Source organism: Vicugna pacos, unplaced genomic scaffold, assembly GCF_048564905.1.
Source record: "Vicugna pacos unplaced genomic scaffold, VicPac4 scaffold_20, whole genome shotgun sequence".
Taxonomy (NCBI): Eukaryota; Metazoa; Chordata; class Mammalia; order Artiodactyla; family Camelidae; genus Vicugna; species Vicugna pacos.
This window is the reverse complement of record NW_027328741.1, coordinates 89,651,153-89,665,875: the sequence shown is the minus strand read 5'-3', so window position 1 is coordinate 89,665,875 and position 14,723 is coordinate 89,651,153. Positions and strand designations below refer to the sequence as shown.

At 34.5% G+C, this 14,723-nt stretch overlaps 1 protein-coding gene across 1 annotated transcript in view; it reads right to left on the bottom strand.

Annotated features, from left to right (window-relative positions):
• LOC140693733 (putative N-acetylated-alpha-linked acidic dipeptidase) overlaps positions 1-14,723 on the bottom strand; it is a 1,237,440-nt gene that overhangs the window by 260,892 nt on the left and 961,825 nt on the right. The gene's annotated exons all lie outside the window — the stretch shown is intronic.

Here is a 14,723-nt window from a genome sequence, read left to right as displayed (position 1 = left end):
AATAATTATATTAAAACAGAGGTAATAAATACTCACAATTCCTCACCTTTTAATAATTTTGCTACTTTCTACTAATATCTTTGCTACTGAGGTTATTTAAGTCCATTACAGCTAACACAGAAATACCATGTGATGGTGTGCTACTCTCATCCCTTCTTACTTTGTTTTAAAGCCAAATATTATTCCATTTTACAGATATGCCATATTTTGTTTAGTCATTCATCATATGATAGACAGTTGAGTCATTTCCATCTTTCTTCCTACTAAATAAACACTCATGCACAAGTTTTAATGTGGACGTATTTCAGCTCAGTTGGTCGTATACCTAAGAGTGAAATTCCTACGTTATAAGAGTGTTTAATGTTTTAAGGAACTGCCAAACTGTCTTCCAAAGTGTCTGCACCGTTTTACATTCCCCACCACCAATGGAGGAGGGTATTAATTCCTCCACAACCTCGCTGACAGGAGTGATAGTCTGTCATTTTGATTCTAGCTAACATAGTGGGTATGAAATGAATCTCACTGTGGCTTTGATTGTATTTCCCTAATGACTAGTGGTATTTGGCAAACTTTCATGTGCTTATTGGCCATGTGTGCATCATCATTGGAAAAATATGTCTCCTAAGCCTTTCCTAATTTTAAAATTATTCATCTTTTGATGATGGTTGAGCTGTAAACATTCTCTATATAATTTGAATCTAAGTCTCGCATCAGATGTATGATTTGCGAGTATCATTTCTCATTCTGCGAGTTGTCTTTTCAATCTCCTGCTGGGGTTCTTTGAAGCACAACATGTTTAATTTTAATAATGTCTACTTTATATGTTTTTTTTCTTTTGTTGCTTATGCTTCTGTGATTAAGTGATTAAGGGATCGCTAAATGATTCAAGGTTATGAAATATTTCTACTTGATTTTCTTCTATCAGTTTTATTGTTTTGTTCTTACTTTTAGGTCTTCAATCCACTTTGAGTTAATTTTTGCACAAACCATGAAGTACAGGTCCAACTTTTTTTTTTTTTTTGCATATAGATTCCCAAGTGTTTAGGAACCATTTGTTGAAAGACTATTTTTCCTTCATTGTCTTAGTACCCTAAGTCAAAAATCAGTTGACCATAAAGGTGAGAGTTTATTTCTGGATACTCAATTCTGTTTCTCTGATCTCTATGTCTAGTCTTATGCCAACATAATCCTGTTTTGATTACTGAAGTTTGTAGTAAGTTTTGAAATTGGGACGTGTGAATCTTCCAACTTTAATTTTTAAAAATTGTTTTGGTTATTCTGGTCCTCTTGCATTTCCAAATGATTTTTAAGATCAACTTGTCCATTGCTGCATATAGAAAAACATCTGAGTTCTTGGTAAGAAATCACCTTGTATTTGTAGATCAATTTTGAGGAGTATAGTATTTCTGTGTGCTAACATTGAAGAAACAAAATAAAAACAAGATGGCAATTTCATTTACAACAACATCAAAAAGTCTAATATACTCAGGAATAAATTTTAAAAATAAATGTAAAACTTCGACTCTGAAACCATAAAAATAATTTTTTATGGTTCAGAAAGAATCATAAAAGAAATGAAAGGAAACTTAAATCGGGAAACCGTTTCAAATTCATAGGTCAAACTTAATATTTTGAAAATTTCAATACTTCCCAAATTGGTTGAAATGAAATATTTTACGGGTACAGGATTCTAGGTTGATAACGATTTTCTCTCATGAATTTGAACATTTTTCCCTTTTTTAAAAATATTTCTGGTGCTGTTGAGAAATCTGTCAGTTTAATACTCACTTCCTTGTAGGTAAACTTTTTTTCTTTTTCTTTCAAAATAATTTTTTTGTTTCTACAGTTTTATTGCAGTATTTCCATTTATTTTTGCTTTAGTTTATCCTGTTGGGTATAGATTGTGACTTAATACCTGTGGATCCTTATCCTTCTTCAGTTTTGGAAAATTCAACATGTTATAATTACAAGTGTAACTTCACCTTCCTTCTCTCTCTCCTATCCTTTGAAGGCACTCATTAGACAAATGTTAGATATTCTTAATTTTCCTTCATAGGTTTCAATGTTTCAAAAAATATTTTCCATCTCCCCTAAGTGAAAATTATAGACAATTTGGGGGGTGTCTTCCGTTCACCAGTTTTCTTTATGTTGAGTCTGAAGAAGTCCACTCATCTTGTTTGTTTGCTTTTTTCCCCAGCTATCTAAATTTTTTTTTCCTAAATGTTTCATTTGGTTCTCTTTCAAATCTGCCTGGTCATTTTTGATAGTCTCTTACTGGTCATTTTTGTGACCTCAGTTGTCTTACCTTTAAACATTCATACGTGATTATTTTATATTCTGCTACTGATGTTTGCAAGTCTGAAGTCCTCTGGGGGATGCAGGACTCCCCATCCAACCTACTGATTCTCACTCCTCATGGAGGTTTTCTCCTGGGCTTGGTGGCCTTTAACTCTAAACTCGAATGCCATTGGTTTTCATCAGTGGCAGCCAGAGGCCCTTATTTCTGCGAGACCCTGCGACGGTCTTTGTCAGGAACCTGGGGATGCCACCAACCTTGGGCACTTTAGCCCTTTTGTAGGACTTCAGACTTAAAGCCACAGTCTCCAGTCAGCTCTAACGACCTGCCTGGACCCAGACCTAGGAATCCAATGACAGTGCAGATGTGGGGTTTGTTCACAGAGTGAGCTGTTATTAGCAGTTTCTCGGTGCTCAAGATTTTGCTCCAGCTTTATTTGCTTATTTGTTTGAACAGGAGGAACTTTGCAGTTTCCTTGGCCAGAAATGTCTTTAAAACATCTCTCATCCAAAAACTAGTTGTTTTGTATGAGGACTTTTCATAGTGTCTTATTTGTCAGACTAACAAAAACATGTGTTGTTATATTTTTTAAATATTAATTTTATGTTTTTTAACGAATTTAGACAGGTGTATCTACCCATAATTTTAGAATAATGACAGAGCCCAAATATTATGAAAGTTATCTGAGTTAGTGACTTACAGATAAAACGTTTCTGATAAATGCCAATTACTGTCATTACTAGCATCAGTATTAATATCACAAATTGTTTATTTATATCAGGCCTCAAACTAAAGCTCAGAACTTCTCTGATGATATCCAGTGTTTCCAACAGTTCATGTTGTTTTGACCAATCAAGTGCAATACAGGTGTTTTGTAAGTGTCCTACTAGAATGTTATGTTATATCTTATTACATGTAAAAGCCAGGAAATACTGATAGAATTTCAAAAATACAAGGTTCTCAAAAATTATTACTAATGCTATTTTAATAAAACAGTTTATGTGATATAAAAAGTGGTTTATATTGAAGTAAGAATTGGAAAGAGATTAGAAAAATTTAATCTAGCCAAGTTTAGGCTGATTAATTTGTTCACTCAATGGATATTTCTGGAGCCAGAATTTGTGGGGAAAAAAAACCAACAGTGCATTTCATGGTATGTAGAATCACTTAACAAACATTGCTTGAGCCAAGAATATTTATGGTATGATTCAGGATACAGGCACCTCAAGGACTTAGTTTTTTTTTCCTGGAATGGTAAGAATTGTAAATATATACAAATTGGTGCATATGCCAGGAAGTATGCAAAATATTGTGTATGTAAGATCCAAATTAATGCTCTGAATTAAACCAACAAAATGGGTTCAGTGATTACCTATGATTTTTCTAATGAGAAAATTTGAACCTAGAGATTATGTAAATTTCCCAAGGTCACCCTCCTCACAACAGACATGGATTAGCCCTCATCCCCTTAGGCTTCAGAATTTATGCTTCTAGTGACTACACAACGTCCCTCTGTATCACTGAATTAGATTCAATAATTAAAGGGCACGACACAAGCTCCTGATACTCCGTATGGAAAGACGTATGCCACCTTGGAGAGAAGACAAAGGTGTCAGAGTGGAAGCATGTTTGAGGTGGATATGGGAGCAAGCAAGTCTGAGCCGGGGCATTGGCACAGAGGAACTGACCACGCTCAGATCCCAAGGCTGGAGAGCAGGATGACCTGTTCAGAAAGGCAAAGGGTCCGGGGCAGTTGACGCTTTACTGAGAACCCCAGCAGGTGAACAGACAGATTGAGACCAGCGTGTGGAAGGCTCTGAAGCCAAGATAAGAAACTTGAATAACTTTCCCAGTAGGCACATTTACAAGCCAGTGAACCTTTTGTAGGGGACAGAAATGAGACGTGACTTGGATTTTAGTGGGTGACTTTAGCAGCATCCTCAAGACAGACAGCTGAGAACTTCTATGCAGGTAGAGCACTTAAAATGTTATAATGTTATTGACAGGGCATAAGCATCAAAGGAAGGGGCCAGAGTTGTGGAAATGGAATCTTTCCAGCCATAAAAGTGTTATACATTTTTAAGCTCCTAACCCATTTCCAAATTTATGAAACTATTGTGTTCTCCTTTAGATCTAATTAAAATGTAACTTTATATAATTTGATAATATTCCATATTTCCTTCTGTGGCAATTTAATGTTCAAGTAGTAGAAATATCTGGAGTGCGTATATTAAATTTTGGTTCATCTTTTCATGGTTGAGTTGTAAACGTTCTTTATATGCTTTGAATCTATGCCTCACATCAGATGTATGATTTGCAAGTATTTTTTCTTATTCTGCGAGTTGTCTTTTCATTATTTTAAACAATGTTTTACTTCCTATCATGAATTTTATAACATGGATTTTATAAATTTCAGTTCTTATTTATATTACTCAGATGTTAAACCCCAAATCTAATCTAATTTGGGGGGAGTGTATAGCCCAGTGATAAAGCACAGGTTGAGCATGCATTGAAGTCCTGGGCTCAGTCCTCAGACCCTCCACTAAAAACATTTTACACACATAAATTATAAATTCAGATTGGAAACCAAAGAATTTACACTTCAATTGGTACTCCATGTTTGGCAGTCTTTTCTGAGGTCTTTGTGAAATAACACTGTGAGTGCTGTACTGTCAACAGCTGATGAAATTACTTTTAGACTTGTATGCATTAGCAAAGCTAAGAGAGTGATGAAAGGAAACATCTGTTAATCACTTCCATAATTGATCATCTCAATATTAAATTACAAGATGCATAACTTGGTCTCCACGTATCCTGCAGTACAAAATAAACACCGAAATGCAGAAAAATTTCAAAACTGTAAAATCGTGCCCCAATGTGGTCAAGCACCAAATGCAACACAAGAGTGTCACTGCAACAGTCATGTTTTCTTTTTTTGATTCTTCACACTGTCTTCTACTCTGTCTCAGGAGGAGTATGAAACATTCCTGAGCCATGAAGCATGTAAAGAAAAATCAGCACCTCCCAGAAGATCAGTTTATCACATTACCGTATTTCTTATTCATGAAGTTTGATCTAATTGCCTCAGCATAGAAGTGTATTATTTTACGGATCATAATGATGCATGAATGTAATTACATTAGTGATTTTCACATATTAGCAAAATAATGTCTGTCTTTAGCAGCGAAACAGTGTTTGATTTCTTTGAAATGCAACGTACAAATTACATGCATATTAAAATTATTACATTCATTTCAATAGCTTATGATACTATGACAAGTGTAAATTATAAATATTTTTATATATACTGTTTTCCTCTTGAATACATGGTTTCAATGCATTTAGGTGACTTTATAGTTCACATAGTTTACCATCAACATAATTCCTGTTTCCAAATAATTTCCTAGATTACTGTCTTTATTAAGCCTTTAAAATTTCCTGTCCTTCTGTCCAAAGTCCAGGCATACGTTATCCAAAAGTCAAATAGCATATTGTCAGTCAAACTGAAAGACATCAACCCTTCCAAAATAGCCTTTCAGATTATTACTTCCATCAGTTGCATTATGATGCCATTTCTCTGAAAAATAATTGTTTTTTTTAATTATTTGACTAGTCTCTTCAAATTTTAAGTCTCACTTATTTTCTTGGCCAGTGAGCACCAACTGATCAGAGCTCAAAATGTGAGGACTGGCTGACTTTTCAGTCAAACTGTGGAAGAACTAGTTTATGACACCTTCCTTTGTTGCTTCTTTTTTTGTAATTTAATAAAAAAAAATTCCTGAACACAGCATAGTAACAAAAATTACAAGCTAGTCTCAAACTGCTATGTTAAGGAGGAGGAGACTAATAGCAAATTACTGGCCCACTGGCCCTTTAAAAATCACCCTGTCTATTTCTGGGCCCTCTGTTCTGTTCCTTTGATCCTCATGTCTGTTTTTATGCCAACACCATGCTGTTTTGATGACTGTAGCTCTGTAGTGTTGTCTGAAGTCTAGGAGGGTTATTCCTCCAGCTTTGTTCTTTTTCTTCAATATTGCTTTGATAATTCAGGGTCTTTTGTGATTCCAGATAAATCTTAGGGTTGTTTGTTCCAGTTCTGCAAAAAATGTTCTGGATAATTTGATGGGGATGGCATTAAATTTGTAGATTGCCTTGGGCAGTATGGCCATTTTAACAATATTGATTCTTCCAATCAAAGAATATAGGATGTCATTCCATTTCTTTAAGTCCTTTGGAGTTTCCTTAATCAATATTTTGTAATTCTCCATTTGTAAGTCACTCACCTCCTTGGTCAGATTTATTGTTAAGTATTTTATTGTTTTGGGTGTAATTTTAAAAGGGATTGTTTCTTTACTTTCTTTTCCTGTGGATTCATTGTTAGTGTAGAGAAATGTAACTGAATTGTGTATGTTAATCTTGTATCCTGCTACCTTGCTGAATTCTTTTATTAGCTCTAGCAGTTTTTGTGTGGAGCTTTTAGGGTTTTCTATATATAGTATCATGTCATCCGCATAGAGTGACAATTTTACCTCTTCTTTTCCAATTTGTATCCCTTTGATTTATTTTTCTTGCCTGATTGCCATGGCTAGGACTTCCAAGACTATGTTGAACAGAAGCAATGAGAGTGGGCATCCTTGTCTTGTCCCAAATTTTAATGGGAATGTTTTCAGTTTTTCACTCTTGAGTACTATGCTGGCTGTAGGTTTGTCATAAATAGCTTTTATTATTTTGAGATATGTTTCCTCTAAACTCACTTTGTAAAAAGAGTAAAATAATGTCATCTGCAGCAACATGGATGGACCTAGATATCATCATTCTAAGTGAAGTCAGCCAGAAAGAGAAAGAAAAATACCATATGACATCACTTATATGTGGACTCTTAAAAAAAAAAAAGGACACTATGAACTCACCTACGAAACAGAAAGAGACTCTCAGACATAGTAAACAATCTTATGGTTACTGGGGAAAGGGAGTGGGAGGGGATAAATTTGGGAGTTTGAAATTTACAAATGCTAGTCATATACATAAAAATAGATTTTTTTAAAAGATTCTTTTATAGAGCACAGGGAACTGTGCTCAATATCTTGCAATAACCTTTAATGGAAAAAATATGAAAATGAATATATGTATGTATATGCAAGACTGGGACACTGTGCTGTAGACCAGAGATTGACACATTATAATTTACTGTACTTCAATAAAAAAATAAATAAACGTATCTAAACTATTTAACTTTAAGGACTAACATCTTTTTAACAGCTTTATTTAGGTATCATCATTAAACACAAAACGGCACATATTTAATGTGTAGATTTTGATGTGTGGACACAGGCATACATGCATGAAACCATCACACAGTCAAGATGAGAGACACATCAGTCACCTCCAATGGTCCCCTTATGTCCCTTTGGGTTTTGTTTGTGTTTTGGTGTGTGTGTGTGTGTGTGCTAATATTTAATATGCAATTTTAAGCTATTTCAGACATGAACTAGTTCAACCTAAACCCAGTAGAGTTAGTGAAGTTATTCAAGCAAGGATTTTACTTGCATGCTTACTTTTGGATTGACTTCCTCCCACCTTTGGAATCTGAATTTGCCTTTTCCTAACATCTAAGGTCTGTATGATGCACACGTGGGAGTCTATGTGCTGAAATCCGTGTGCAGGAACTCGTTTTTAGAGGGAAGCATGGAGACGTGGTCTCATTAAGAAAATCCACGTGTGCGGTTGAAAGTGATCTCAAGCTGTGCCTCAGAGGTTATGGACTGTGCCATCACGGACAATAGACCCTGGGACATCCATCACTGCCGTGTCGGCCCCCTTTGCTCAGTCCAGAGAGGGTGTGATGCTACATCCCAAGACCCTAATCCTTTTGTGTTAAGAGTGCCATTCGGTGCCTTTTATCTTTTTTTTTTTACATTTTTTATTGATTCATAATCATTTTACAGTGTTGTGTCAAATTCCAGTGTTCAGCACAATTTTTCAGTCATTCATGGACATATACACACTCATTGTCACATTTTTTTCTCTGTGATTTATCATAACATTTTGTGTATATTTCCCTGTGCTATACAGTGTAATCTTGTTTACCTATTCTACAATTTTGAAATCCCATTCTATCCCTTCCCACCCTCTACCCCCCCCGGTAACCACAAGTCTGTATTCTCTGTCCATGAGTCTATTTCTGTCCTGTATTCATGCTTTGTTTTTGTTTGTTTTTGTTTTTTAGATTCCACATATGAGTGATCTCATATGGTATTTTTCTTTCTCTTTCTGGCTTACTTCACTTAGAATGACATTCTCTAGGATCATCCATGTTGCTGCAAATGGCATTATGTTGTCAGTTTTTATGGCTGAGTAGTATTCCATTGTATAAATATACCACATCTTCTTTATCCAGTCACCTGTTGATGGACATTTAGGTTGTTTCCATGTTTTGGCTTTTGTAAATAGTGCTGCTATTCTTAATGGATAAATTAGCATTCCTTCAGAACAGCTCCGGAAAACATGACCAGGATGCTCTGGGACTATTAAACGCGATGAAAGCCAGTTAGATACAAGGATGTCTGTGAACTAAATCAATAATACAACATCCAGAATGTACCTCTTTCTCTTTTTCCCAGGCAATTTTGAAGTTGAACAATAGAATAGGAATCAGGAACTGGTGTTCAATCCTGCAGGTCACTGATTACCATTGTATTTATCATAAACTGATAAAGATTTCTCTAAAGCTCTATTATAGTAACTTTAATTATAGTAATTTAAGATATCATCTCTCCTTGCCTAAAGTGATTTTTTTAATGATAACAGGATCTGTGACCCACTTATAAGCCACCAGCAGGAATCCCTTCTGGATTTAAAATGATGAAAGGAGCTGCCTTCACTCACAGAGCAGCAGACAGAGGGGTTCTATCATTTTCTCTCTTTCTTCCTTCCTTTCTTCTTTCTTTTCATCTCTCCTTTCTGTTCCTTTTCCCTCACCTCTTATTCTTCTTCCTCCTCCTTCTCTGCCTCTTCCTCTCTTTTCTTTCCCATCTCTTTTCCATTTTTCTGGTCACTCTACTGACATCATGACAAAATTCATTTTATAATGGAATCAGCACAGAATTGATACTGCCAATACCCATTTCTCCCCCCAGATGTAGCTATAAAATTATGACTGACACCACGCACCAGACTACAGTGAAGCCCGTGAGCCCATGCTTCTATTAAAATGTAAATATGAATTATGAGCATTTGGGGGAAATAGAGGTGTCTCTGGGAGTTCCTTTTTGTATTAATAGATGCAAGGGTGTCTATGAACTAAATCAGTATTACAACATTCAGAATTTACTTCTTTCTCTTTTTTTCAGCTCTTTTGATGTTAAACAATATGTAGCACTTTTAAATGAGGAAATAGTAATCAATCCTGCAGGTCACAAATTACCAATATATTTATCATAAACTGATAAGGAGTATTTTTGGAAAATATAGATGTCTCTAAGAATTGTTTAGACTATTAAGCAAGTTTTACTAAGGGCTAAAAGAGAAAACCGGATGGGGTAATAGTAGTCTACCTCAGTAGGAAGATGGCTAAGGGGAACTCAGAGGCTCCTGTCGTGAATAGTTGGATGGAATTTGGTGGTTTTCTTAGGTGGTTAAGTTACAGTCACATTGGAGAAGTCAGAAGAGCAGAGACACTGAGACCCAGAAAGACTGCTTAGGTGGGAGATGCTTCCTGGCTTTAGGGAATAAAATATGAAATATCTATACCATGAAATGCATGTATGCTAATTCCTGGTAAAAAGGAGTCTTATTGTATTACTTTAAATCTGCAGCAGGAGACTGTCAACTGCTAAATTCAAGAAAACACCTTCTTCGTAATATAAGGTATGAGGTTAGAACTGAAATACTAAGTTTTAAAGTTCTCATCACAAGAAAGAAAATTCTGAAACTGCACATGGCATATGTTAACTAGATTTGCGGTGGGAGCATATTAAAACACAAATATTTAATCTTATGTCATGTAACTGAAACTGAAGCATGTTGTATGTCAATTATATCTAGAAAAATGAATTAAAATACTAAATTCTCACACATAGTATTGCAGTGAAATAATTGCTACCATCAACTCCTTTTTCCCCCAAAAGAAAATTCTGAGTCAGAAGTTTTACAAAATAAGAGGGCTCTTAAAAGACAATTTTCAAAAATAGAAAAATCATAATTGTCACACACATAAAAATAAACATGGGTTAAAATGTTTTATTTAGCTCAATAATGACTGAAATGGTAATGAGCTGCAACCAACTGAAAGGAGAATCCAAACAATAAACATCATAAACCTAGAATATTGAAATGAATGGGTGACAGCTGGGAAGGGAAGTCAGTTTTTCCTCCACTGGACAGAATTACATGTTCACAGGCAGGAATTATGTTGCATTGCTGCTGCCTAGAACTTAGAAAGCTATAAAATAACTGCCATAGAAACAGAAATACATAAGCTGCAGTGCGTACTTTTCCAGTGAGGTACACTCTTTTTCTGGACTCTGACATTTTTTATTAGTTGTTTCATGATATAAGTGACAGGTAAATAGATTAATGTTTTTAAATGATGGGTAGAGGCATTAAGTAATGAATGAATTAATTAATAAAAGACACTGGAAAATGTTTTTCATGACCTCTGATCATCCCTCATTTGTTCTCAAATAAAAACACATGCTCATCTCACTTTTCTTCCAAATTTTGTCTCCTTATCATGACTTCATTTCCATATATATATTTTTCCTGTTAGCCAATCACCTGATTTCACTCTTTTGCTCCCATTTCCTATTTTTTCTCAACCTTTTTAATTCCCCAGTCTTAAATTTTTCTCTTGAGCTTTTGTATAATACCCACCTTTATTCCTGAATAATGATTCAATGGCTGAAAGTAAAAAAAGTGGAAAGCACCTAAAACTTCAAAATATATAAAGTAAAAGCAAAAGCTTAAAGGAGATGGCATTTCTATATTCCTTCTCCCTACATTGGTTCCTCATTTTAAATATATTTCCACTCTCTAAATACTGTTAAAATCCTCTCTTTTATTTTTACTATTGAGTGATAGATCAGAAGATCTAAGTTAAAAATCATGTTCAAAGAACAAATCAAGGAATTGAATTTAAATTGAACTGAACTGAAATGCCTCATGTTGGCTTGTTGAAGAACACAAGGATGGAAGCGTGGGAGAGAGTTGCAAATGATGAGAGAAAGCAAAGGCTGTAAGCAAACATCTGATGTTTCTCTTTCTCTTTAAGGGGTAGGTACACCATGATGATTTAACATACATATGCACTGTGAAATTATTACCATAATCAAATTAACACACCCAACATCTCATGTATTTACCATCTTATTTCATGGTGAGGACACTTTAAGATCTACCCTCTTGACAGATTTCATTATCCAGCATCATCAACTAAAATCACCATGCTGTTCTTGGATCTTCAGAACTGATTCATATTAGAACTGAAAGGTTGTACCCTTGACCTACATCTTGCCTTACCCAGTGTCTCAACCAGCCCTTGGCAACCATCATTCTACTCTTTGGTTGTATGACTTTGACTTTTTTGGATTCCACATATAAGTGAGATCACATAGTATTTTTCTTTCTGGGTCTGACTTTATTTCACTTAGCATAAAATCAGCAAGTTTATCCAAGCTTTCTTTCTTTTTATGGTTGAATAAATAATATTCCATCCTTTACTATATTTTCTTTTTTTTCAGTTGAAATACAGTTGAGCTATAGTATTATATTAGTTTCAGGTGCACAACAGATTGTTTAATATTTTTATAGATCATACTCCATTTAAAGTTATGACAAAATAATAGTTATATATCCTTGTTCCTTATTTATTTTATATATATTAGTCTGTGTCTTTTAATCTCTTACCTCTACCTGGCCCATCCCACCTCCCCTCTCCCAACTAGTAACTGCTAGTTTTTTTCTATATCTGTGACTCTGTTTCAGTTCTGTTATATACATTTCTTTCTTTTATTTCTTAGCTCCCACATGTAATTGATAACACAGAGTATTTGTTGTTCTCTGTCTGACTTATTTCACTAAGCATAATAACCTCTAGGTCCATCCACTTTGTTATGACTGGCAAGATTTCATTCTTTTTTCATGGCTGAATAGCATTCCATTGTATTCCACATCTTCCTTATCCATTCATCTGTTGATGGACACTTAGGTTCCTTCCATATCTTGGCTATTATAGATGATACTGTTATGAGCATTTGGCTGCATGCCTCTTTTCACATTCATGTTTCCATTTTCTTTGGCTATATACCTGGCAGTGGAATTGTTGGATGATATGGTAGTTCTATTTTTAGTGTTTTACAGAACCTCCATATTACTTTCCATAGTGGTTGCACTAATTTAGAATCACACAAACAGCGTGCAAGGGTTCCCTTTTATGCACATCCTCACCAACATTTGTTAGTTGTAGACTTTGTGATGATAGCCATTTTGACAGGTGTGAGGTAATATCTCATTTGTGGCTTTGATTTGCATTTCTCTGATGATTAATGTTTAGCCTTTCTTCATGTGCCTGTTGGCCATCTGTCTGTCTTCTTTGGAGAAATGTCTGTTCAAGTCTTCTGCCCACTTTTTAATTTGGTTTTGGTTTTAATACAGAGTTATTTGAGCTGTTTTTATATTATGGGTATTAACCCCTTATTTGTCATATTATTTTGCAAATATTGTCTCCCCTTCAGTGCATTGTCATCTAATTATGTCAATGATTTCCTTTTCTGTTTTTAAGTTTCAAAGCTTTTAGTTTACTAAAAGTTCAAAGATTTTAAGTTTAATTAGGTCCCATTCATTTATTTTTGTATTTGTTTATTTTGTCTTAGAAAATAAATCATATATGTATATATATATGTATATATGTGTTTGTGTATGTGTGTGTGTGTGTATATATATATATATATAAAATATATATAGCTATGATTTACATCAAGGCATGTTCTCCCTATGTTCTAAGAGTTTTATGGTTTCATCTTATATTTGGGTCTTTAATCCACTTTGAGTTTATTTTTTATGTGGTGTGAGAAAATGTTACAACTTCATCCTTTTACATGTCGCTGTCCAGTCTTTCCAGCACTACTTACTGAAGAGGTGATCTTTTCTCCATTGTATATTCTTGCCTTCTTTGTCCTAGATTAACTGACTATAAGTGTGTGGGTTAATTTCTGGGCACTTTATCCTGTTCCATTTATCTGCGTCTGGTTTAGTGCCAGTGCCATACTGTTCTGATTACTATAGCTTTGCAGTATAGTCGGAAATCAGGGAGTGGGATTTCTCTAGCTCCATTCTCTTTTTTGTAATGGCCATCTTAACAGGAGTGAGGTGATCTCTCATTGTAGCATTCTTTGTTTGTAACTACTTTTCTGTTTGTACTTGCTTGATTCTCTACCTTGGATTGCAGGCTGATTTAGAGCAACACTAGGTCTATTTGCCTTTTTTTTTTTAAACTAATGTATTATTTTTGTTAAGATTTCTGTTAGACTCACACTGACGAAAAATTTTCTGTCTAGAAATTACCAGAAATTATGTTTTAGTCTATACTAAATCAATTTAAGTACTTGCAAAAAAAAAAAAAACCTTTTATGAGTTATGCAGAATGCAAGTATCCTTTTACAATTCATTCTGATAATTCCAAGATATTTTATTTGCCATGAGTTCCTTATGAGTTAAGTTTTGCTCTTGCTTGATTACAAAGAACAAGCAGAGTGAGTAATGGAGGGTGAATAATAGCCATCAAAATTTTACATTTATTTTCATTATGCACCATTTTTGAAAGTAAGAAAGATTAAAATGAGAACTACCCCCAAATTAGAATTGGTAAATATACTTGCATTTACCGTGTTACATGTTATGTTCTTTTTCATTTAAAGAACACTAGATAATGATTAGAAAATATTACTGTTTCTGCCTCCCAGATGTGGGGAGACATGGGGGGAAATCCCATAACCCCTGTCTGTGTATCAATCTTTCCATTTTTATTGTGCATTATTTTTCTAGTTTTATTGAGACATAATTGACCTTTAACATTGTATTAGTTTAAGGTGTACAACATAATGATGTAACATATGTATGGATTGCAAAATGATTACCACAATAAGTTGACATCCATCACTTTACATGGTTACAGAAATTTTTCTTGTAATCAGAACTTTATGATTTATTCCCTTAGCAACTTTCAAATGGGCATGGTTATTAAATGCAGTCACTATACTTATATCACATCTCCAGAACTTACTTATCTTATAACTGAAACTTTGTAACTTTTGACCACCTGATGCATCATTTGTTGGCCATTTGTACACCTTCTTTGGAAAAATATCTATGCAAGTCTTTGCCCATATCATAAATGGCAGCAGTATTTTTTGCCATTGAGATACAGGCATAT